General features: G+C 47.7%; 7 non-coding genes and 21 pseudogenes across 7 annotated transcripts; all 28 read right to left on the bottom strand.

The window, feature by feature from the left end:
* Nucleotides 1-2,266: 2,266 nt before the first annotated feature.
* On the bottom strand, nt 2,267-2,385 carry LOC135602554 (5S ribosomal RNA; annotated as a pseudogene).
* A 350-nt stretch (nt 2,386-2,735) lies between these two features.
* On the bottom strand, nt 2,736-2,854 carry LOC135600756 (5S ribosomal RNA). The gene has a single exon (XR_010483069.1). It is a non-coding gene; the product is annotated as a 5S ribosomal RNA (ribosomal RNA).
* A 350-nt stretch (nt 2,855-3,204) lies between these two features.
* On the bottom strand, nt 3,205-3,323 carry LOC135602552 (5S ribosomal RNA; annotated as a pseudogene).
* Nucleotides 3,324-3,673: 350 nt separating this feature from the next.
* Nucleotides 3,674-3,792, bottom strand: LOC135602819 (5S ribosomal RNA; annotated as a pseudogene).
* A 350-nt stretch (nt 3,793-4,142) lies between these two features.
* Nucleotides 4,143-4,261, bottom strand: LOC135602264 (5S ribosomal RNA; annotated as a pseudogene).
* Nucleotides 4,262-11,923: 7,662 nt separating this feature from the next.
* On the bottom strand, nt 11,924-12,042 carry LOC135602835 (5S ribosomal RNA; annotated as a pseudogene).
* A 350-nt stretch (nt 12,043-12,392) lies between these two features.
* Nucleotides 12,393-12,511, bottom strand: LOC135603418 (5S ribosomal RNA; annotated as a pseudogene).
* Nucleotides 12,512-12,861: 350 nt separating this feature from the next.
* On the bottom strand, nt 12,862-12,980 carry LOC135601516 (5S ribosomal RNA). The gene has a single exon (XR_010483808.1). It is a non-coding gene; the product is annotated as a 5S ribosomal RNA (ribosomal RNA).
* A 350-nt stretch (nt 12,981-13,330) lies between these two features.
* Nucleotides 13,331-13,449, bottom strand: LOC135603779 (5S ribosomal RNA; annotated as a pseudogene).
* A 350-nt stretch (nt 13,450-13,799) lies between these two features.
* LOC135601875 (5S ribosomal RNA) lies at nt 13,800-13,918 on the bottom strand (annotated as a pseudogene).
* Nucleotides 13,919-14,268: 350 nt separating this feature from the next.
* LOC135601515 (5S ribosomal RNA) lies at nt 14,269-14,387 on the bottom strand. The gene has a single exon (XR_010483807.1). It is a non-coding gene; the product is annotated as a 5S ribosomal RNA (ribosomal RNA).
* Nucleotides 14,388-14,737: 350 nt separating this feature from the next.
* On the bottom strand, nt 14,738-14,856 carry LOC135602544 (5S ribosomal RNA; annotated as a pseudogene).
* Nucleotides 14,857-15,206: 350 nt separating this feature from the next.
* Nucleotides 15,207-15,325, bottom strand: LOC135601874 (5S ribosomal RNA; annotated as a pseudogene).
* A 350-nt stretch (nt 15,326-15,675) lies between these two features.
* On the bottom strand, nt 15,676-15,794 carry LOC135601590 (5S ribosomal RNA). Its single transcript, XR_010483880.1, has one exon. It is a non-coding gene; the product is annotated as a 5S ribosomal RNA (ribosomal RNA).
* Nucleotides 15,795-16,144: 350 nt separating this feature from the next.
* Nucleotides 16,145-16,263, bottom strand: LOC135601514 (5S ribosomal RNA). Its single transcript, XR_010483806.1, has one exon. It is a non-coding gene; the product is annotated as a 5S ribosomal RNA (ribosomal RNA).
* Nucleotides 16,264-16,613: 350 nt separating this feature from the next.
* On the bottom strand, nt 16,614-16,732 carry LOC135603092 (5S ribosomal RNA; annotated as a pseudogene).
* Nucleotides 16,733-17,082: 350 nt separating this feature from the next.
* On the bottom strand, nt 17,083-17,201 carry LOC135601513 (5S ribosomal RNA). The gene has a single exon (XR_010483805.1). It is a non-coding gene; the product is annotated as a 5S ribosomal RNA (ribosomal RNA).
* Nucleotides 17,202-17,551: 350 nt separating this feature from the next.
* LOC135603639 (5S ribosomal RNA) lies at nt 17,552-17,670 on the bottom strand (annotated as a pseudogene).
* A 350-nt stretch (nt 17,671-18,020) lies between these two features.
* On the bottom strand, nt 18,021-18,139 carry LOC135601872 (5S ribosomal RNA; annotated as a pseudogene).
* Nucleotides 18,140-18,489: 350 nt separating this feature from the next.
* On the bottom strand, nt 18,490-18,608 carry LOC135602142 (5S ribosomal RNA; annotated as a pseudogene).
* Nucleotides 18,609-18,958: 350 nt separating this feature from the next.
* Nucleotides 18,959-19,077, bottom strand: LOC135603019 (5S ribosomal RNA; annotated as a pseudogene).
* A 1,422-nt stretch (nt 19,078-20,499) lies between these two features.
* On the bottom strand, nt 20,500-20,618 carry LOC135601991 (5S ribosomal RNA; annotated as a pseudogene).
* Nucleotides 20,619-20,968: 350 nt separating this feature from the next.
* Nucleotides 20,969-21,087, bottom strand: LOC135601871 (5S ribosomal RNA; annotated as a pseudogene).
* A 350-nt stretch (nt 21,088-21,437) lies between these two features.
* Nucleotides 21,438-21,556, bottom strand: LOC135602141 (5S ribosomal RNA; annotated as a pseudogene).
* A 350-nt stretch (nt 21,557-21,906) lies between these two features.
* On the bottom strand, nt 21,907-22,025 carry LOC135603018 (5S ribosomal RNA; annotated as a pseudogene).
* Nucleotides 22,026-22,375: 350 nt separating this feature from the next.
* On the bottom strand, nt 22,376-22,494 carry LOC135601512 (5S ribosomal RNA). Its single transcript, XR_010483804.1, has one exon. It is a non-coding gene; the product is annotated as a 5S ribosomal RNA (ribosomal RNA).
* A 350-nt stretch (nt 22,495-22,844) lies between these two features.
* LOC135602543 (5S ribosomal RNA) lies at nt 22,845-22,963 on the bottom strand (annotated as a pseudogene).
* Nucleotides 22,964-23,313: 350 nt separating this feature from the next.
* LOC135602641 (5S ribosomal RNA) lies at nt 23,314-23,432 on the bottom strand (annotated as a pseudogene).
* Between the last annotated feature and the right edge of the window lie 338 nt (nt 23,433-23,770).

Raw genomic sequence — 23,770 nt, 5'->3', positions numbered from 1 at the left:
TTCGCGCCTCCAAGGCTTCAAATTTAGCATCGATTGCCTCCTTAGATGCCATAGTATATGCCTCCAAATCTATGATGTTAAGATCTCTCTTTTGTTGTCAGGTTAAAGGCATGTATAGGTTGAGAGAAGTGATGGTCGAAAGGGTTGGTGGATCGGTGGATGTAGGCTACGATTTAGGCTTGTTTTGTGTCTGTTTTGGGTGCAGTTTGAGGGTGTGGTTTGGTAGAGTTTTAGGGCTCTGGATGAAAGTTTTGGATCTGTGGTAGATGGTAGCAAAGGTTTGACAGAAATCCGTGGAAGTTGCAGCAAGTATGTGCTGTCTTGTAAGAGTAGAATTGTCGTCGAAGAAACAACGGTTTCTCGACGTAATTTCCACCAAAAACTTAAGAGAATTGAGGAGGGAATTGATAGCAAAATCACAGTTTATATGACAGCAAGGATATCTAATTTAATCAAGAAAATTTCGGCAGTATAACAGCAAAGAAATTGGTGCAAGTTGCAATTGCAGAATTATCGTCGAAAAATTTCAGCGGGTTACGATGAAAATTTGCAGCAACATAAAATCGTTTTTAGAGATGAATTTCTTAATAGATTAATCTTAGATGGAAGCCAAGATGATATATGAAGTCTATAAGAAATTTCATTCAAAAAAGATTGCAAATAGATGGGTTAAGGCAACGATATGCAGTTAAAATTTTCTGCAGCATAGATTTTCAAGTGCAGCAGATTGGACATAAAAGATCAGTAGTTTATATTGAGAATTTTTCGATGAAACCAAAGGGAAATCTACTGTTAGGAAGTGTCAAAGATGTCATAAAAATTTCGTAGAAATTTGGATAGAAAAAGCACAGTAGCAAGATCAAACAGATGGTGCTATGCGGCTTGAATTCTGCAATTCAAGTGCAGCAGATTGGACATAAAGGATCAGTAGTTTATATTGAGAATTTTTTGATGAAACCAAAGGGAAATCCTCTGTTAAGAAGTATCAAAGATGTCATAAAATTTTCGTAGAAATTTGGATAGAAAAAGCACAGTAGCAAGATCAAACAGATGGTGCTATGCGGCTGGAATTCTGCAATGTATCTTTCGTCGTAGAGATGAAAACTTTGTGACGAAAAGTTTATGCAGCAATATAGGAACGATTTTTTTTTTTTTTTTGGATTTTCGAATAAGGATAACTAAATTGCAGCAGCAGTAAGGTAGGAAACCAGAACCTGTTGCAATTCACGGGGAGATCAAAGGATGATCCGTGGTGGTGGAGATGATGGCGGAATTCGGTGACGATCTTTTAAGCAATTGTGGGAATTGCTTTGGATGGTTGTGGAGGGTTGATGGATGGCTGTGAAAGGGCAGCAAGACGCCAAGAACGCTGCTCTGATACCAGGTGTTAGAACCCTTGCAGATTCTAAACTTGGGGTTGATCTCTTTAGGGGATCGGCCTCCTTGGAACTCTATAGGGGTTCCTCCCTCCAAGTTGCTGCTCAAAGGCTGCAGAAAAGATTCATCTATTGCTTATCAAAAGAGAAGGAATACATGACTATTTATAGGGCTTCTAAACCCTAACTCCTAATAGGACTCCTACTTAAGACTCTTACTTCTAACCAACTCCTAATAGGACTCCTACTCAAGACTCCTATTCCCTTACAACTCCTAATTCTTCTCTAAGAAAAAACCTCCTACATGAATGCCCCTCTCAATTAGGACTCTCCTAGCTAGAGTCCTAATAGAATGTCCCTCTCAATTAGGACTCTCTTAGCTAGAGTCCTAACAGTTTTACATGAATGTCCCTCTCAATTAGGACTCTCCAAGCTAGAGTCCTAACAGGGTCACCCATCGTAGTACTACTCTGGCCCAAGCACGCTTAACTTCGGTGTTTTGATGGGATCCGGTGATTTAGTGCTGGCATTATCGCACCCGTTTCGCGAGCTTCGTCCCTCGCCTACGTGCTCGTCGCGGTCGGCGCATCAACATCCGGAGCCTCTTGCCCGTCACGAAACCGTCGTCGCTTTCTCGAACGTTCACGAAATCCCTATTGCAAGCTCTCTCCGAGCCCTAGCTCGACGATTGTGTATCGGTCACAGCAAGCGCGTGCCGAAACCATCGGCACTTTCTAGAACGATCTCGGAATCGCTATTGCGACCCCAATCCGGAAAGCTCTCTCTGAGCCCCTCGATACTGACAGCGTAGCGGTAAAAGCAAATTTCCAGCCCCAAAACAAACGTCTCGGAGCTCTACGGGAGATGTTTCGTATCCCGGGGTGCAAAAAGGAGTGCAACACGAGGACTTCCCAGGGGGTCACCCATCGTAGTACTACTTTGGCCCAAGCACGCTTAACTTCGGTGTTTTGATGGGATCCGGTGATTTAGTGCTGCCATTATCGCACCCGTTTCGCGAGCTTCATCCCTCGCTTATCTGCACGTCGCGGTCGGCGCATCAACATCCGGAGCCTCTTGCCCGTCACGAAACCGTCGGCGCTTTCTCGAACGTTCACGAAATCCCTATTGCAAGCTCTCTCCGAGCCCTAGCCCGACGACTGCGTATCGATCACGGCAAGCACGTGCCGAAACCATCGGCACTTTCTAGAACGATCTCGGAATCGCTATTGCGACCCCAATCCGGAAAGCTCTCTCCGAGCCCCTCGATACTGACTGCGTAGTGGTCACAGCAAATTTCCAGCCCTAAAACAATCGTCTCGGAGCTCTATGGGAGATGTTTCGTATCCCGGGATACAAAAAGGAGTGCAACACCAGGACTTCCCAGGGGGTCACCCATCGTAGTACTACTCTGGCCCAAGCACGCTTAACTTCGGTGTTTTGATGGGATCTGGTGATTTAGTGCTGCCATTATCGCACCCGTTTCGCGAGCTTCGTCCCTCGCCTATGTGCACGTCGCGATCGGCGCATCAACGTCCGGAGCCTCTTGCCCGTCACGAAACCGTCGGCGCTTTCTCGGACGTTCACGAAATCCCTATTGCAAGCTCTCTCCGAGCCCTAGCCCGACGATTGCGTATCGGTCACGGCAAGCGCGTGCCGAAACCATCGGCACTTTCTAGAACGATCTCGGAATCGCTATTGCGACCCCAATCCGGAAAGCTCTCTCTGAGCCCCTCGATACTGACTGCGTAGCGGTAAAAGCAAATTTCCAGCCCCAAAACAAACGTCTCGGAGCTCTACGGGAGATGTTTCGTATCCCGGGGTGCAAAAAGGAGTGCAACACGAGGACTTCCCAGGGGGTCACCCATCGTAGTACTACTTTGGCCCAAGCACGCTTAACTTCGGTGTTTTGATGGGATCCGGTGATTTAGTGCTGCCATTATCGCACCCGTTTCGCGAGCTTCATCCCTCGCTTATCTGCACGTCGCGGTCGGCGCATCAACATCCGGAGCCTCTTGCCCGTCACGAAACCGTCGGCGCTTTCTCGAACGTTCACGAAATCCCTATTGCAAGCTCTCTCCGAGCCCTAGCCCGACGACTGCGTATCGATCACGGCAAGCACGTGCCGAAACCATCGGCACTTTCTAGAACGATCTTGGAATCGCTATTGCGACCCCAATCCGGAAAGCTCTCTCCGAGCCCCTCGATACTGACTGCGTAGTGGTCACAGCAAATTTCCAGCCCCAAAACAATCGTTTCGGAGCTCTATGGGAGATGTTTCGTATCCCGGGATACAAAAAGGAGTGCAACACGAGGACTTCCCAGGGGGTCACCCATCGTAGTACTACTCTGGCCCAAGCACGCTAAACTTCGGTGTTTTGATGGGATCCGGTGATTTAGTGCTGCCATTATCGCACCCGTTTCGCGAGCTTCGTCCCTCGCCTATGTGCACGTCGCGATCGGCGCATCAACGTCCGGAGCCTCTTGCCCATCACGAAACCGTCGGCGCTTTCTCGAACGTTCACGAAATCCCTATTGCAAGCTCTCTCCGAGCCCTTGCCCGACGACTGCGTATCGATCACGGCAAGCACATGCCGAAACCATCGGCACTTTCTAGAACGATCTCGGAATCGCTATTGCGACCCCAATCCGGAAAGGTCTCTCCGAGCCCCTCGATACTGACTGCGTAGCAGTCACAGCAAATTTCCAGCCCCAAAACAATCGTCTCGGAGCTCTACGGGAGATGTTTTGTATCCCGGGATGCAAAAAGGAGTGCAACACGAGGACTTCCCAGGGGGTCACCCATCGTAGTACTACTCTGGCCCAAGCACGCTTAACTTCGGTGCTTTGATGGGATCCGGTGATTTAGTGCTGCCATTATCGCACCCGTTTCGCGAGCTTCGTCCCTCGCCTATGTGCACGTCGCGGTCGGCGCAACAACGTCCGGAGCCTCTTGCCCGTCACGAAACCGTCGACGCTTTCTCGAACGTTCACGAAATCCCTATTGCAAGCTCTCTCCGAGCCCTAGCCCGACGACTGCGTATCGATCACGGCAAGCACGTGCCGAAACCATCGGCACTTTCTAGTGTTGAATCTCGGATTTTGATGATGAAACTAATTGATTGTGTTTAAATGTTTGACTACATTTTGAGTGATATAGGTCTACTCGATCAGAATTAGACAATTAACGCAGGAGGAATTGACGTTGCGTCGGAGGATATCACGTTAGGATATTGGATGGCAGAAGGCTTCGGGCGTCGGGCATCGGGCCAAGGAGAGCGAAATTGCACCAAGGATATCGGGGTTTCGGAGGTCAACCGCCGATTGGGCAACAAGCCGCAAGAGAGGACGATGCACCGAAGAATCGGATGAAGTGCCAACCAATGACGTGCCGGGCAACAGAATGTCAATTTGCGTTATAATAATTGTCTAGATCGGAGTAGAGTGTTTGCTTGTGTGTGCAGGATTAACTACGATAACGACAAAGACATAAAGCAAGGATACCGGAGTCGAGCTCGATGGACGTTTAAGAGACCGAAGAATCATCGGAGATGCTGCCGGAACCATCCGAGAAGAAATCGGGAACGTGTCGGAAGTTCGCCGAAGAAATCGTCGGAGGCTCGCGGAGATCACCGAGAAGGCTCGGCTACTCTTTAAAGTCATCACAAGATCGGGAGCTTGATGGGAGTCCGTCGGAAGAAGTTCGTCGGAAAGCTCGCCGAAACAAGACTCGACGTTCGCGGTTGAAAACTTGCTTAGGATGTGTTTTTGTTATGTAGTTCACTTGTAATTAGGATTAGGATTAAGAGATAATCCTATATCCTGGTTAGGGGCCAACTGGGCCCAAAGTCAGAGTTGGTTTAGGCTAAAAATTAAGCTAAACCAGCGAACTAGAGAGCCAAGATTGAAGCCCAACTAGTGGCTGAAAACACTGTAGTTGGGCTGAAAACACTGTAGGCGGTGGCACCGCCCAGCACCCGAGTGCTGGGCGGTGACACCTCCTTGGCTGGGCGGTTGCACCGTCCAGCACCCGAGCGCTGGGCGGTGGCACCGCCTGGCTGGGCGGTGGAACCTCCAGCACCGGGAACCCTAAGAGAATTCAAATTTTGGAGCCCAAAATTTGAATCCTCTTGAGGCCTATAAATACCCCTCAAATCTCAGCTGAGGTTACAACTTTTTGAGCAGCAAGTGTTTGAGAGAAAGGCATTAGAAAAGTCCTAGCTAATCTTGTTTTCATTTTGCTAGTGTTCACCTCCTTCATTCTTGCTAAAAATTTGTAAGAGAGTGAACCGCTTGTAAAGAGTTGTAAGAGGGGTATTTACCCTTCCCTTTCAAGAGATTTGCTAGTGGAAGGTGGGAGCCTCATCGAAGAGGGGCCTCGCAAGTAGATGTAGGTCATTTGACCGAACCACTCTAAATCGGCGTAATCTCTGGTTTGCATTTCATTATTGTCATTTACAGTACTGCAAATCTTCTTACTGCTTTAGTTCCTTATTACTCTTGCTGCGCAACTTTAAGAATACGCTTTCAAGTTAAACTTTTCAAGTTCCGTTCTTATCGTACGAAAAATTTGATTAAAATCGAAGTTTTAATCCGCTGCACTAATTCACCCCCCCGTCTTAGTGCCGCTTCGATCCTAACAATTGGTATCAGAGCCACGTTTTTCTACCTTGGTCTAACACCCAAATAGAAATGGCTCTTTACGGCTTTCAAGAGGGTCACTCTCTCATTTGTCCTCCCTTTTTCAATTGGACGGACTACACTTATTGGAAAACTCGAATGAGAGTTTTCTTACTTTCTTTGGATTTGAATTTATGGCACATAGTCGAAAATGGATTTGAAATTTCTTCTCTTCCAATGAACCATTGGAATGATTTGGAGAAGAAGATGTTTTCTCTAAATGCAAAGGCTATGAATGCCTTATATTGTGCACTTGACAAAAATGAATTTAATCGCATTTCGATGTGTGACTCGGCTTTTGATATTTGGAGAACTCTAGAGGTCACTCATGAAGGCACTAGCCGAGTGAAAGAGTCCAAAATCAATATTCTTGTGCATTCTTACGAACTTTTCTGGATAAAACCAAGTGAGTCCATCGGAGACATGTACACCCGGTTCACGGATGTCATCAATGGACTCAAAGCTCTTGGTAAAAGTTTTTCTGATTTTGAACTAGTCACTAAAATCTTAAGATCCCTTCCAAAAAGTTGGGATCCAAAAGTTACGGCCATTCAAGAGGCCAAGGACCTTAAAACATTCCCTCTCGAAGAACTTATTGGGTCTCTAATGACCTACGAAATGAACAATGTGACAAAAAAGAAACTCGAGAACAACCTTCCAAATGATAGGAAGGATTTGGGACATAGAACACATGAAGACCACTCGAGCATAAGCTCAAGTGATGGTGAACTTAAACTACAAATGAAACAAAAATAAAAAACCAAAAAGAATGGAACTACTTGCTTTGAACGCAAGAAGAACAAAAGTTAGGATGAATTGAGCTCTTCCGAAGACGAGGAGAAAATCAAGAAAGGCGAGGTGGCAAACTATGCCTCACCCTCTTACAACAATGAGGTAATCAAAATCCCACTAATTTATTTAGAAATTACATAATACTTTCTTGAGTTATTTTTAATTTAGTTTAGGATTAATTTTCTTGAAAATTGCATGTGTTATGTTAATGCAGTAAAATGTTAAATATAAATCTAATGCTTATACACCTAGTAAGATTAATCTTATATATGTGCTTGAGAAGCAAGAATTTGTATTTTGACGATTTCCATATTGATTTTCAATGACGATGCATGACTTTTGAATGGAAGGCTTGATGATTTTTTATGAACCTTATCTTTGGTTTTCAAACATGATGTATAGTTTTGACATAAGAACAAAAATTTGAAGCATGCTAATATAAAGTCAATCATATAAAGTAAAACTAAAGAAATTTTAAATATCTATAAGAATCATTCAAAATTATGTTCAATAAAACCTTACTTGATGTTGTAATGAAACCATTGAAAGTTTTGATGCTATGATTTGATGATTTTATGCATGAAATTGTAAAGTTATATACATGATGATTTTTATGATTTATTGGTCTTGATGGTTTTTATGATAAAATTCATTTTTCGATCCTAAATGTTGATGCACATTTTTATCTAGCATAAATGACATGAATTTAAATAACTAAAAAGAGAAAAGCATTGTTCTTGAAAATTATTTTTCTCTATCTTGTTGATTTATATGAATCCCTTGAAAATAATTTTGGTTTGATGATTTGAATTAGAAATGATTTATATCAAAATCATGATATTGATTTGACAAAATTGAATGAGTTGAAAACAAATGATGATTTTTCTCTTGAATACAACTTGTAATATTTTTACATATATATTTTCATCTTGATTTCTCGATATTCGATACATGAAATTTTTCCATGAATCAAAATTCTTTCATGAAGTGATTCTTCTTGGTATTCACTAAAAATGATACATTCAAATTAACCTACTCTACTTGACATCTTGATAATTTATGACTTGAATATCATGTACAATATACTCATAATGATGATTGAGTTATGTATGAAAAATGGAAGATATAGTTTTTAAATTTTGCATGTTCGAATTTGAAAATATTTGATATGCATGAAAATATTAAACATTTTGAAACCATGTTTTAGTGTTATGCTTAATGATCATGCTTAATAAATTTCGAAATTATGGATGATGAATCTTTTACGATTTATGGATCATTGATTTTTACCATAATGAAAGTACCTTATTGATTTTTGTTGTAATAAATCTTACTCTTTTGGTTTTAAACATGATAAATGTTTTTATTTGGTATAAATGAAACAAAATCATATGTTTTGAAATAATCGAAAAGAGGATAACATTCTTGAAAATTATTTTGCTCAATCTTATTGATTTTGATGAATCCATTTGTATCATCTTTGTGAATCTCTTGGATTTTGATAATGATTTTGATGATTTAAATTTGAATAATTTTTTATTGAAATCATGATCTTGATCTCTTGAAATTCATAACATGAAATCCTTTATGAATCAACATTTTCTTTTATATTTAAAAGGAGATTTGTCGAAATGTTTCTTAATCTTTTAGTATTCATAATCTTGACAATTATGTTTTGAAACTTTATGTAAACCAAGAATGTTCATCATGATTCTCTCTTTGAATATTTAAAGAGGAGAATTTTCTAGATGGTTCATGATTTTGATGATTGAATATTTGATATGCATGAATTGAGATCTTGCTCTCCTACCACTCTTTTTGCTATTCACCAAAAGGAAGACTAATTCTAATAAACCATGATATGCTATATGAATTTTATTGTATTCATGAAGTAAGATCTCATCACTAATTTTTGTTTATATTCCTTCATGTGATGATATGAATGTATGAAACACTTATGATATGACTTTTTATACAATTCCATGTATTCGTGAAATATTAATCTCATCACCCAATTAATTCCTCTTGATACTCCTAATGTGATGAAGTGAAATTATGCATGAAATACAAATGGGGATAAGTTTTTGGTAGGATATAATTTGACAAATTGATACCATCATGATATGAAACATTTATGATTTGCAATGATATATGCAATACTTGTGCTTTCTAATTATGATGTGATGTATTACATATGATGTAAATCATGATTTAAAATACTATGAGTTGTCGCTAAAATGATGTATTATAAATATTGATTTAATGTTTTGTATCATGAATACTCTAAATGATGAATATTTGGTATCATGATCAAAATGTTGACAAATAGTTAAAAATTTTAGTATCATGTGTGATATCCTTATAATGTTGATCGATTTATTCAATATCATGCATGAATGAATATAAGGTTTTTGAAAATGTGCATATTCTAATTTGAAAATATGATGATGCACAATTAAGATTGACACTTACCTTTGTCATAATTGATGTATTGGGTCTTCCCTTCTTTTTGACAATGACAAAGGGGGAGATAGCTTGCTTGCGCAAGTCAAGAAGATGCAAAAAACTTGATTGCTTGCTTGCCTATCTTAAGTAGCAAAGATTGCTAACTTGCTTATTTCAAGAAGCAAAAGTTGTCTTCTTGAACATCATTATCTTGCCCATCTCAAAAAGCAAGACTTGCAACCTGCACATTGCAATAGGAAGTAAGAATCGATAGCTTACACACTTCAACAAGAAAGCTATCTTGTATTTGCTTTTGAAATTTTTACTAGCTTGTATGTTACAAAACTTGCTCACTTTTTCAAATACTTTGCTAGCTTGCACTTTGTAAAGGAAGCAAAAATAACACTTCTCAAAAGAGAAGAAAAACTTACTGTCTTGAACATCTTTAATATGCTAGCTAGCATGATGTACCATTTGCTATTTTGAATATTACAAAGAAATACTATCATGCACATTGCAAAGAAAAGCAAAGTGCAATCGTGCACAAGAAGCAAGTGTTGAATTGCCATGATTGAACTTAAGAATCTTGCTATACTTTTGTGCTTATATGTTGTGATGAAAATCTAGCTTTATGTTGCAAAAACTTGCATATCTTTTAAAATAGCTAGAGCTACTTCTCCTTTTTGTTGATGACATAGGGGGAGAAGTATATTGATGACGTCATGCATTGAATTAAATATTTTATATATTTGCATGATAGTTTAAATGTTTTTCATAACATGTGATGAATGTCAAGGATTTGGGATAATCCAAGTGTTCTATCAATGGCATATTGATAGGGGGAGTTTAGTTAAACTCCGGGGAGTTAAGGTTAACTCCGTTAGTCATCAATTAGTTGTCATCATCAAAAAGGGGGAGATTGTTGAATCTCGGATTTTGATGATGAAACTAATTGATTGTGTTTAAATGTTTGACTACATTTTGAGTGATATAGGTCTACTCGATCAGAATTAGACAATTAACGCAGGAGGAATTGACGTTGCATCGGAGGAGATCACGTTAGGATATTGGATGGCAGAAGGCTTCGGGCGTCGGGCATCGGGCGAAGGAGAGCGAAATTGCGCCAAGGATATCGGGGTTGCGGAGGTCAACCGCCGATTGGGCAACAAGCCGTAAGAGAGGACGATGCACCGAAGAATCGGATGAAGCGCCAACCAATGACGTGCCGGGCAACAGAATGTCAATTTGCGTTATAATAATTGTCTAGATCGGAGTAGAGTGTTTGCTTGTGTGTGCAGGATTAACTACGATAACGACAAAGACATAAAGCAAGGATACCGGAGTCGAGCTCGATGGACGTTTAAGAGACCGAAGAATCATCGGAGATGCTACCGGAACCATCCAAGAAGAAATCGGGAACGTGTCGGAAGTTCGCCGAAGAAATCGTCGGAGGCTCGCGGAGATCACCGAGAAGGCTCGGCTGCTCGTTAAAGTCATCACTAGATCGGGAGCTTGATGGGAGTCCATCGGAAGAAGTTCGTCGGAAAGCTCGCCGAAACAAGACTCGACGTTCGCGGTTGAAAGCTTGCTTAGGATGTGTTTTTGTTATGTAGTTCACTTGTAATTAGGATTAGGATTAAGAGATAATCCTATATCCTGGTTAGGGGCCAACTGGGCCCAAAGTCAGAGTTGGTTTAGGCTAAAAATTAAGCTAAACCAGCGAACTAAAGAGCCAAGATTGAAGCCCAACTAGTGGCTGAAAACACTGTAGTTGGGCTGAAAACACTGTAGGCGGTGGCACCGCCCAGCACCCGAGTGCTGGGCGGTGACACCTCCTTGGCTGGGCGGTTGCACCGTCCAGCACCCGAGCGCTGGGCGGTGGCACCGCCTGGCTGGGCGGTGGAACCTCCAGCACCGGGAACCCTAAGAGAATTCAAATTTTGGAGCCCAAAATTTGAATCCTCTTGAGGCCTATAAATACCCCTCAAATCTCAGCTGAGGTTACAACTTTTTGAGCAGCAAGTGTTTGAGAGAAAGGCATTAGAAAAGTCCTAGCTAATCTTGTTTTCATTTTGCTAGTGTTCACCTCCTTCATTCTTGCTAAAAATTTGTAAGAGAGTGAACCGCTTGTAAAGAGTTGTAAGAGGGGTATTTACCCTTCCCTTTCAAGAGATTTGCTAGTGGAAGGTGGGAGCCTCATCGAAGAGGGGCCTCGCAAGTAGATGTAGGTCATTTGACCGAACCACTCTAAATCGGCGTAATCTCTGGTTTGCATTTCATTATTGTCATTTACAGTACTGCAAATCTTCTTACTGCTTTAGTTCATTATTACTTTTGCTGCGCAACTTTAAGAATACGCTATCAAGTTAAACTTTTCAAGTTCCGTTCTTATCGTACGAAAAATTTGATTAAAATCGAAGTTTTAATCCGCTGCACTAATTCACCCCCCCCTCTTAGTGCCACTTCGATCCTAACATCTAGAACGATCACGGAATCGCTATTGCGACCTCAATCCGGAAAGCTCTCTCCGAGCCCCTCGATACTGACTACGTAGCGCTCACAGCAAATTTCCAGCCCCAAAACAATCGTCTCGGAGCTCTACGGGAGATGTTTCGTATCCCGGGATGCAAAAAGGAGTGCAACACGAGGACTTCCCAGGGGGTCACCCATCGTAGTACTACTCTGGCCCAAGCACGCATAACTTCGGTGTTTTGATGGGATCCGGTGATTTAGTGCTGCCATTATCGCACCCGTTTCGCGAGCTTCGTCCCTCGCCTATGTGCACGTCGCGGTCGGCGCATCAACGTCCGGAGCCTCTTGCCCGTCACGAAACCGTCGGCGCTTTCTCGAACATTCACGAAATCCCTATTGCAAGCTCTCTCCGAGCCCTAGCCCGACGATTGCGTATCGATCACGGCAAGCACGTGCCGAAACCATCGGCACTTTCTAGAACGATCTCGGAATCGCTATTGCGACCCCAATCCGGAAAGCTCTCTCCGAGCCCCTCGATACTGACTGTGTAGCGGTCACAGCAAATTTCCAGCCCCAAAACAATCCTCTCGGAGCTCTACGGGAGATGTTTCGTATCCCGGGATGCAAAAAGGAGTGCAACACGGGGACTTCCCAGGGGGTCATCCATCGTAGTACTACTCTGGCCCAAGCACGCTTAACTTCGATGTTTTGATGGGATCCGGTGATTTAGTGCTGCCATTATCGCACCCGTTTCGCGAGCTTCGTCCCTCGCCTATGTGCACGTCGTGTTCAGCGCATCAACGTCCGAAGCCTCTTGCCCGTCACGAAACAGTCGGCGCTTTCTCGAACGTTCACGAAATCCCTATTGCAAGCTCTCTCCGAGCCCTAGCCCGACGACTGCGTATCGATCACGGCAAGCACGTGCCGAAACCATCGGCACTTTCTAGAACGATCTCGGAATCGCTTTTGCGACCCCAATCCGGAAAGCTCTCTCCGAGCTCCTCGATACTGACTGCGTAGCTGTCACAGCAAATTTCCAGCCCCAAAACAATCCTCTCGGAGCTCTACGGGAGATGTTTCATATCCCGGGATGCAAAAAGGAGTGCAACACGAGGACTTCCCAGGGGGTCACCCATCGTAGTACTACTCTGGCCCAAGCACGCTTAACTTCGGTGTTTTGATGGGATCCGGTGATTTAGTGCTGCCATTATCGCACCCGTTTCGCGAGCTTCGTCCCTCGCCTATGTGCACGTCACGTTCGGCGCATCAACGTCCGGAGCCTCTTGCCCGTCACGAAATCGTCGGCGCTTTCTCGAACGTTCACGAAATCCCTATTGCAAGCTCTCTCCGAGCCCTAGCCCGACGACTGCGTATCGATCACGGCAAGCACATTCCGAAACCATCGGCACTTTCTAGAACGATCTCGGAATCACTATTGCGACCCCAATCCAGAAAGCTCTCTCCGAGCCCCTCGATACTGACAGCCTAGCGGTCACAGCAAATTTTCAGCCCCAAAACAATCGTCTCGGAGCTCTACGGGAGATGTTTCATATCCCGGGATGCAAAAAGCAGTGCAACACGAGGACTTCCCAGGGGGTCACCCATCGTAGTACTACTCTGGCCCAAGCACGCATAACTTCGGTGTTTTGATGGGATCCGGTGATTTAGTGCTGCCATTATCGCACCCGTTTCGTGAGCTTCGTCCCTCGCCTATGTGCACGTCGCGTTCGGCGCATCAACGTCCGGAGCCTCTTGCCCATCACGAAACCGTCGGCGCTTTCTCGAACGTTCACGAAATCCCTATTGCAAGCTCTCTCCGAGCCCTAGCCCGACGACTGCGTATCGATCACGGCAAGCACGTGCCGAAACCATCGGCACTTTCTAGAACGATCTCGGAATCGCTATTGCGAACCCAATCCGGATAGCTCTCTCCGAGCCCCTCGATACTGACGGCGTAGCGGTCACAGCAAATGTCCAGCCCCAAAACAATCCTCTCGGAGCTCTACGGGAGATGTTTCGTATCTCGGGATGCAAAAAGGAGTGCAACACGAGGACTTCCCAGGGGGTCACCCATCGTAGTACTACTCTGGCCCAAGCACGCTTAACTTCGGTGTTTTGATGGGATCCGGTGATTTAGTGCTGCCATTATCACACCCGTTTCGCGAGCTTCGTCCCTCGCCTATGTGCACGTCGCGGTCGGCGCATCAACGTCCGGAGCCTCTTGCCCGTCACGAAACCGTCGGCGCTTTCTCGAACGTTCACGAAATCCCTATTGCAAGCTCTCTCCGAGCCCTAGCCCGACGACTGCGTATCGATCACGGCAAGCACGTGCCGAAACCATCGGCACTTTCTAGAACGATCTCGGAATCGCTATTGCGACCCCAATCCGGAAAGCTCTCTCCGAGCCCCTCGATACTGACTACATAGCGGTCACAGCAAATTTCCAGCCCCAAAACAGTCCTCTCGGAGCTCTACGGGAGATGTTTCGTATCCCGGGATGCAAAAAGGAGTGCAACACGAGGACTTCCCAGGGGGTCACCCATCGTAGTACTACTCTGGCCCAAGCACGCTTAACTTCGGTGTTTTGATGGGATCCGGTGATTTAGTGCTGCCATTATCGCACCCGTTTCGCGAGCTTCGTCCCTCGCCTATGTGCACGTCGCGTTCGGCGCATCAACGTCCGGAGCCTCTTGCCCGTCACGAAATCGTCGGCGCTTTCTCGAACGTTCACGAAATCCCTATTGCAAGCTCTCTCCGAGCCCTAGCCCGACGACTGCGTATCGATCACGGCAAGCACATTCCGAAACCATCGGCACTTTCTAGAACGATCTCGGAATCACTATTGCGACCCCAATCCAGAAAGCTCTCTCCGAGCCCCTCGATACTGACAGCCTAGCGGTCACAGCAAATTTTCAGCCCCAAAACAATCGTCTCGGAGCTCTACGGGAGATGTTTCATATCCCGGGATGCAAAAAGCAGTGCAACACGAGGACTTCCCAGGGGGTCACCCATCGTAGTACTACTCTGGCCCAAGCACGCTTAACTTCGGTGTTTTGATGGGATCCGGTGATTTAGTGCTGCCATTATCGCACCCGTTTCGTGAGCTTCGTCCCTCGCCTATGTGCACGTCGCGTTCGGCGCATCAACGTCCGGAGCCTCTTGCCCGTCACGAAACCGTCGGCGCTTTCTCGAACGTTCACGAAATCCCTATTGCAAGCTCTCTCCGAGCCCTAGCCCGACGAATGCGTATCGATCACGGCAAGCACGTGCCGAAACCATCGGCACTTTCTTGAACGATCTCGGAATCGCTATTGCGAACCCAATCCGGAAAGCTCTCTCCGAGCCCCTCGATACTGACGGATTAGCGGTCGCAGCAAATGTCCAGCCCCAAAACAGTCCTCTCGGAGCTCTACGGGAGATGTTTCGTATCTCGGGATGCAAAAAGGAGTGCAACACGAGGACTTCCCAGGGGGTCACCCATCGTAGTACTACTCTGGCCCAAGCACGCTTAACTTCGGTGTTTTGATGGGATCCGGTGATTTAGTGCTGCCATTATCACACCCGTTTCGCGAGCTTCGTCCCTCGCCTATGTGCACGTCGCGGTCGGTTCATCAACGTCCGGAGCCTCTTGCCCGTCACAAAACCGTCGGTGCTTTCTCGAACGTTCACGAAATCCCTATTGCAAGCTCTCTCCGAGCCCTAGCCCGACGACTGCGTATCGATCACGGCAAGCACGTGCCGAAACCATCGGCACTTTCTAGAACGATCTCGGAATCGCTATTGCGACCCCAATCCGGAAAGCTCTCTCCGAGCCCCTCGATACTGACTACATAGCGGTCACAGCAAATTTCCAGCCCCAAAACAGTCCTCTCGGAGCTCTACGGGAGATGTTTCGTATCCCGGGATGCAAAAAGGAGTGCAACACGAGGACTTCCCAGGGGGTCACCCATCGTAGTACTACTCTGGCCCAAGCACGCTTAACTTCGGTGTTTTGATGGGATCCGGTGATTTAGTGCTGTCATTATCGCACCCGTTTCGCGAGCTTCGTCCCTCGCCTATGTGCACGTCGCGTTCGGCGCATCAACGTCCGGAGCCTCTTGCCCGTCACTAAACCGTCGGCGCTTTCTCGAACGTTCACGAAATCCCTATTGCAAGCTCTCTCCGAGCCCTAGCCCGACGACTGCGTATCGATCATGGCAAGCACGTGCCGAAACCATCGGCACTTTCTAGAATGATCTCGGAATCGCTTTTGCGACCCCAATCTGGAAAGCTCTCTCCGAGCCCCTCGATACTGACTGCGTAGCGGTTGCAGCAAATTTCCAGCACCAAAACAATCCTCTCGTAGCTCTACGGGAGATGTTTCGTATCCCGGGATGCAAAAAGGAGTGCAACACGAGGACTTCCCAGGGGGTCACCCATCGTAGTACTACTCTGGCCCAAGCACGCTTAACTTCGGTGTTTTGATGGGATCCGGTGATTTAGTGCTGCCATTATCGCACCCGTTTCACGAGCTTCGTCCCTCGCCTATGTGCACGTCGCGTTCGGCGCATCAACGTCCAGAGCCTCTTGCCCGTCACGAAACCGTCGGCGCTTTCTCGAACGTTCACGAAATCCCTATTGCAAGCTCTCTCCGAGCCCTAGCCCGACGACTGCGTATCGATCACGGCAAGCACGTTCCGAAACCATCGGCACTTTCTAGAACGATCTTGGAATCACTATTGCGACCCCAATCCAGAAAGCTCTCTCCGAGCCCCTCGATACTGACAGCGTAGCGGTCACAGCAAATTTCCAGCCCCAAAACAATCGTCTCGGAGCTCTACGGGAGATGTTTCATATCCCGGGATGCAAAAAGCAGTGCAACACGAGGACTTCCCAGGGGGTCACCCATCGTAGTACTACTCTGGCCCAAGCACGCTTAACTTCGGTGTTTTTATGGGATCCGGTGATTTAGTGCTGCCATTATCGCACCCGTTTCGTGAGCTTCGTCCCTCGCCTATGTGCACGTCACGTTCGGCGCATCAACGTCCGGAGCCTCTTACCCGTCACGAAACCGTCGGCGCTTTCTCGAACGTTCACGAAATCCCTATTGCAAGCTCTCTCCGAGCCCTAGCCCGACGACTGCGTATCGATCACGGCAAGCACGTGCCGAAACCATCGGCACTTTCTAGAACGATCTCGGAATCGCTTTTGCGACCCAAATCCGGAAAGCTCTCTCCGAGCCCCTCGATACTGACTGCGTAGCGGTCACAGCAAATTTCCAGCCCCAAAACAATCCTCTCGGAGCTCTACGGGAGATGTTTCGTATCCCGGGATGCAAAAAGGAGTGCAACACGAGGACTTCCCAGGGGGTCACCCATCGTAGTACTACTCTGGCCCAAGCACGCTTAACTTCGGTGTTTTGATGGGATCCGGTGATTTAGTGCTGCCATTATCGCACCCGTTTCGCCAGCTTCGTCCCTCGCCTATGTGCACGTCGCGTTCGGCGCATCAACGTCCGGACCCTCTTGCCCGTCACGAAACCGTCGGCGCTTTCTCGAACGTTCACGAAATCCCTATTGCAAGCTCTCTCCGAGCCCTAGCCCGACGACTGCGTATCGATCACGGCAAGCACGTGCTGAAACCATCGGCACTTTCTTGAACGATCTCGGAATCGCTATTGCGACCCCAATCCGGAAAGCTCTCTCCGAGCCCCTCGATACTGACGGCGTAGCGGTCACAGCAAATGTCCAGCCCCAAAACAATCCTCTCGGAGCTCTACGGGAGATGTTTCGTATCTCGGGATGCAAAAAGGAGTGCAACACGAGGACTTCCCAGGGGGTCACCCATCGTAGTACTACTCTGGCCCAAGCACGCTTAACTTCGGTGTTTTGATGGGATACGGAGATTTAGTGCTGCCATTATCGCACCCGTTTCGTGAGCTTCGTCCCTCGCCTATGTGCACGTCGCGTTCGGCGCATCAACGTCCGGAGCCTCTTGCCCGTCACGAAACCGTCGGCGCTTTCTCGAACGTTCACGAAATCCCTATTGCAAGCTCTGTCCGAGCCCTAGCCCGACGACTGCGTATCGATCACGGCAAGCACGTGCCGAAACCATCGGCACTTTCCTGAACGATCTCGGAATCGCTATTGCGACCCCAATCCGGAAAGCTCTCTCCGAGCCCCTCGATACTGACGGCGTAGCGGTCACAGCAAATGTCTAGCCCCAAAACAATCCTCTCGGAGCTCTACGGGAGATGTTTCGTATCTCGGGATGCAAAAAGGAGTGCAACACGAGGACTTCCCAGGGGGTCACCCATCGTAGTACTACTCTGGCCCAAGCACGCTTAACTTCGGTGTTTTGATGGGATCCGGTGATTTAGTGCTGCCATTATCACACCCGTTTCGCGAGCTTCGTCCCTCCCCTATGTGCACGTCGCGGTCGGTTCATCAACGTCCGGAGCCTCTTGCCCGTCACGAAACCGTCGGCGCTTTCTCGAACGTTCACGAAATCCCTATTGCAAGCTCTCTCCGAGCCCTAGCCCGACGACTGCGTATCGATCACGGCAAGCACTTGCCGAAACCATCGGTACTTTCTAGAACGATCTCGGAATCGCTATTGCGACCCCAATCCGGAAAGCTCTCTCCGAGCCCCTCGATACTGACTGCGTAGCGGTCACAGCAAATTTCCAGCCCCAAAACAATCCTCTCGGAGCTCTACGGGAGATGTTTCGTATCCCGGGATGCAAAAAGGAGTGCAACACGAGGACTTCCTAGGGGGTCACCCATCGTAGTACTACTCTGGCCCAAGCACGCTTAACTTCGGTGTTTTGATGGGATCCGGTGATTTAGTGCTGCCATTATCGCACCCGTTTCGCCAGCTTCGTCCCTCGCCTATGTGCACGTCGCGTTCGGCGCATCAACGTACGGAGCCTCTTGCCCGTCACGAAACCGTCGGCGCTTTCTCGAACGTTCACGAAATCCCTATTGCAAGCTCTCTCCGAGCCCTAGCCCGACGACTGCGTATCGATCACGGCAAGCACGTTCCGAAACCATCGGCAATTTCTAGAACGATCTCGAAATCACTATTGCGACCCCAATCCAGAAAGCTCTTTCCGAGCCCCTCGATACTGACAGCGTAGCGGTCACAGCAAATTTCCAGCCCCAAAAGAATCGTCTCGGAGCTCTACGGGAGATGTTTCGTATCCCGGGATGCAAAAAGCAGTGCAACACGAGGACTTCCCAGGGGGTCACCCATCGTAGTACTACTCTGGCCCAAGCACGCTTAACTTCGGTGTTTAGATGGGATCCGGTGATTTAGTGCTGCCATTATCACACCCGTTTCGCGAGCTTCGTCCCTCGCCTATGTGCACGTCGCGGTCGGTTCATCAACGTCCGGAGCCTCTTGCCCGTCACGAAACCGTCGGTGCTTTCTCGAACGTTCACGAAATCCCTATTGCAAGCTCTCTCCGAGCCCTAGCCCGACGACTGCGTATCGATCACGGCAAGCACGTGCCGAAACCATCGGCACTTTCTTGAACGATCTCGGAATCGCTATTTTTTTTTTTGGTAAGTAAAAGTAAATTGATTATGTGTAAAGATTCTACAAATAGCTTTATCTATACAAGTCATAGACAAAGCCAATTAACTCATAGAGTGCGAATGCGATAGTTATGACTACACATGCTGTAGACTGTAACTACCTGTGGGTACATTATTTGACATCATTCCCAAGATCTTTAGCTAATAGCAAAATTAAATTTGATAAAAATATCTTTTTCTCTTCGGGTGAAATGCTCGATTTTGAGATCATGCTCCATACAGGATCTTGAGTCTCTAATAATCTCTTTCAAGAGCTGAGCATTGTTTGTGTGTTGACTTTCAAAGATTCTATTACATCTCTCCTTCCATATCCACCAAATAGCGCATCTGAAAGTAACCTTTGCCAGTTGTGTAAGTGGCCCTTTTCTTGAGAAACATTGCATAAGGTCGCCTAGTTCTTGGTGCAAGTTTGGTTGCGGCAGTCTATTGAGTTCAAATCGCTGGAGAATCTCCTTCCATATCCATTTTGTATAATTACAAGCAAAATAAAGGTGGTCAACAGTTTCTTCTTGTTGCAAACAAAGGGAGCATCGGTTAACATGATAGATTCCTCTTCTTTTCATATTGTCTATTGTAGGTAGTTTATTGAGAAGGGCCTGCCATGTACATAAGGAGTGTCTTTGTGATCCCGGTCGATCCCATGTCCAACTGCTTGGGACCCACTTGTTATTTCTTTGTCTAATTTGATTCCATACGGATGTGGCACTAAATTTGCCATTGTCATGAGGCCAAATAAGTATATCTGAAGAGTTGTTCCTGATTGGAATAGCTATGATAGTCGGCCAAAGTGATAACATTTCGGGAGAAATAGGATTAGGGAGACACCAGGTACCGTTAGCAATGAACTCGGAAACCTTCCAATCTTTGGGAGCCCCAAGATCTTTTCGTATTCTGTCGCCATATAATTGAAATATACTCTTCCCATTCACCCAAGGATCGTACCACATATTAGTACTAGTTCCAGAAGAGATTGCATAAGAAATGTGTTTGATTAGCCAATTACTAGTACCACATCTCGGAATCGCTATTGCGACCCCAATCCGGAAAGCTCTCTCCGAGCCCCTCGATACTGACGGCGTAGCGGTCACAGCAAATGTCCAGCCCCAAAACAATCCTCTCGGAGCTCTACGGGAGATGTTTCGTATCTCGGGATGCAAAAAGGAGTGCAACACGAGGACTTCCCAGGGGGTCACCCATCGTAGTACTACTCTGGCCCAAGCACGCTTAACTTCGGTGTTTTGATGGGATCCGGAGATTTAGTGCTGCCATTATCGCACCCGTTTCGTGAGCTTCGTCCCTCGCCTATGTGCACGTCGCGTTCGGCGCATCAACGTCCGGAGCCTCTTGCCCGTCACGAAACCGTCGGCGCTTTCTCGAACGTTCACGAAATCCCTATTGCAAGCTCTGTCCGAGCCCTAGCCCGACGACTGCGTATCGATCACGGCAAGCACGTGCCGAAACCATCGGCACTTTCCTGAACGATCTCGGAATCGCTATTGCGACCCCAATCCGGAAAGCTCTCTCCGAGCCCCTCGATATTGACGGCGTAGCGGTCACAGCAAATGTCCAGCCCCAAAACAATCCTCTCGGAGCTCTACGGGAGATGTTTCGTATCTCGGGATGCAAAAAGGAGTGCAACACGAGGACTTCCCAGGGGGTCACCCATCGTAGTACTACTCTGGCCCAAGCACGCTTAACTTCGGTGTTTTGATGGGATCCGGTGATTTAGTGCTGCCATTATCACACCCGTTTCGCGAGCTTCGTCCCTCGCCTATGTGCACGTCGCGGTAGGTTCATCAACGTCCGGAGCCTCTTGCCCGTCACGAAACCGTCGGCGCTTTCTCGAACGTTCACGAAATCCCTATTGCAAGCTCTCTCCGAGCCCTAGCCCGACGACTGCGTATCGATCACGGCAAGCACTTGCCGAAACCATCGGTACTTTCTAGAACGATCTCGGAATCGCTATTGCGACCCCAATCCGGAAAGCTCTCTCCGAGCCCCTCGATACTGACTGCGTAGCGGTCACAGCAAATTTCCAGCCCCAAAACAATCCTCTCGGAGCTCTACGGGAGATGTTTCGTATCCCGGGATGCAAAAAGGAGTGCAACACGAGGACTTCCTAGGGGGTCACCCATCGTAGTACTACTCTGGCCCAAGCACGCTTAACTTCGGTGTTTTGATGGGATCCGGTGATTTAGTGCTGCCATTATCGCACCCGTTTCGCCAGCTTCGTCCCTCGCCTATGTGCACGTCGCGTTCGGCGCATCAACGTACGGAGCCTCTTGCCCGTCACGAAACCGTCGGTGCTTTCTCGAACGTTCACGAAATCCCTATTGCAAGCTCTCTCCGAGCCCTAGCCCGACGACTGCGTATCGATCACGGCAAGCACGTTCCGAAACCATCGGCACTTTCTAGAACGATCTCGAAATCACTATTGCGACCCCAATCCAGAAAGCTCTTTCCGAGCCCCTCGATACTGACAGCGTAGCGGTCACAGCAAATTTCCAGCCCCAAAAGAATCGTCTCGGAGCTCTACGGGAGATGTTTCGTATCCCGGGATGCAAAAAGCAGTGCAACACGAGGACTTCCCAGGGGGTCACCCATCGTAGTACTACTCTGGCCCAAGCACGCTTAACTTCGGTGTTTAGATGGGATCCGGTGATTTAGTGCTGCCATTATCACACCCGTTTCGCGAGCTTCGTCCCTCGCCTATGTGCACGTCGCGGTCGGTTCATCAACGTCCGGAGCCTCTTTCCCGTCACGAAACCGTCGGTGCTTTCTCGAACGTTCACGAAATCCCTATTGCAAGCTCTCTCCGAGCCCTAGCCCGACGACTGCGTATCGATCACGGCAAACACGTGCCGAAACCATCGGCACTTTCTAGAACGATCTCGGAATCGCTATTGCGACCCCAATCCGGAAAGCTCTCTCCGAGCCCCTCGATACTGACTGCGTAGCGGTCACAGCAAATTTCCAGCCCCAAAACAATCCTCTCGGAGCTCTACGGGAGATGTTTCGTATCCCGGGATGCAAAAAGGAGTGCAACACGAGGACTTCCCAGGGGGTCACCCATCGTAGTACTACTCTGGCCCAAGCACGCTTAACTTCGGTGTTTTGATGGGATCCGGTGATTTAGTGCTGCCATTATCGCACCCGTTTCGCCAGCTTCGTCCCTCGCCTATGTGCACGTCGCGTTCGGCGCATCAACGTCCGGAGCCTCTTGCCCGTCACGAAACCGTCGGCGCTTTCTCGAACGTTCACGAAATCCCTATTGCAAGCTCTCTCCGAGCCCTAGCCCGACGACTGCGTATCGATCACGGCAAGCACGTTCCGAAACCATCGGCACTTTCTAGAACGATCTCGAAATCACTATTGCGACCCCAATCCAGAAAGCTCTTTCCGAGCCCCTCGATACTGACAGCGTAGCGGTCACAGCAAATTTCCAGCCCCAAAACAATCGTCTCGGAGCTCTACGGGAGATGTTTCGTATCCCGGGATGCAAAAAGCAGTGCAACACGAGGACTTCCCAGGGGGTCACCCATCGTAGTACTACTCTGGCCCAAGCACGCTTAACTTCGGTGTTTTGATGGGATCCGGTGATTTAGTGCTGCCATTATCGCACCCGTTTCGTGAGCTTCGTCCCTCGCCTATGTGCACGTCGCGTTCGGCGCATCAACGTCCGGAGCCTCTTGCCCGTCACGAAACCGTCGGCGCTTTCTCGAACGTTCACGAAATCCCTATTGCAAGCTCTCTCCGAGCCCTAGCCCGACGACTGCGTATCGATCACGGCAAGCACGTGCCGAAACCATCGGCAATTTCTTGATCGATCTCGGAATCGCTATTGCGACCCCAATCCGGAAAGCTCTCTCCGAGCCCCTCGATACTGACGGCGTAGCGGTCACAGCAAATGTCCAGCCCCAAAACAATCCTCTCGGAGCTCTACGGGAGATGTTTCGTATCTCGGGATGCAAAAAGGAGTGCAACACGAGGACTTCCCAGGGGGTCACCCATCATAGTACTATTCTGGCCCAAGCACGCTTAACTTCGGTGTTTTGATGGGATCCGGTGATTTAGTGCGGCCATTATCACACCCGTTTCGCGAGCTTCGTCCCTCGCCTATGTGCACGTCGCGTTCGGCGCATCAACGTCCGGAGCCTCTTGCCCGTCACGAAACCGTCGGCGCTTTCTCGAACGTTCACGAAATCCCTATTGCAAGCTCTCTCCGAGCCCTAGCCCGACGACTGCGTATCGATCACGGCAAGCACGTGCCGAAACCATCGGCACTTTCTAGAACGATCTCGGAATCGCTATTGTGACTCCAATCCGGAAAGCTCTCTCCAAGCCCCTCGATACTGACTGCGTAGCGGTCACAGCAAATTTCCAGCCCCAAAACAATCCTCTCGGAGCTCTACGGGAGATGGTTCGTATCCC

Source organism: Musa acuminata, chromosome BXJ2-1 (genome assembly GCF_036884655.1).
Source record: "Musa acuminata AAA Group cultivar baxijiao chromosome BXJ2-1, Cavendish_Baxijiao_AAA, whole genome shotgun sequence".
Lineage (NCBI taxonomy): Eukaryota > Viridiplantae > Streptophyta > Magnoliopsida > Zingiberales > Musaceae > Musa > Musa acuminata.
The sequence above is the reverse complement of the archived record's forward strand: the minus strand, read 5'-3'. Positions and strand labels throughout refer to the sequence as shown.